The sequence below is a fragment of the Chrysochloris asiatica genome, unplaced genomic scaffold (genome assembly GCF_000296735.1).
Source record: "Chrysochloris asiatica unplaced genomic scaffold, ChrAsi1.0 scaffold00158, whole genome shotgun sequence".
Taxonomy (NCBI): Eukaryota; Metazoa; Chordata; class Mammalia; order Afrosoricida; family Chrysochloridae; genus Chrysochloris; species Chrysochloris asiatica.
Window position 1 is genome coordinate 7,614,273 of NW_006408676.1, and position 303 is coordinate 7,614,575.

Genomic DNA, 303 nt, shown 5'->3' on the forward strand with positions numbered 1-303 from the left:
TGTCTGTTCTTTCTGAGACATTATGGTGTCATTGTATTTGCATTTAATTGATGATTGTATGTTGGTGTGTTCTTAGGCACTCAACAACGGTCTCCAGTTGGTGTGGTAGAGAATGGAAGTGTGTGCACAATTCTGTATTTGCAGTTTGTATAGTTCAAGGAGGGTTTGACTGGTGTTTGTAGCTGTCTAATATTACTCATGTGGTATAGGATTGTGTTGTGGCCCTCACTCAGTGAGTAGGGCTGCAAGAGATTTGGATATGGCTCGACCTCGTGGGTAAAGTAGATATCACCCATTCAGTGG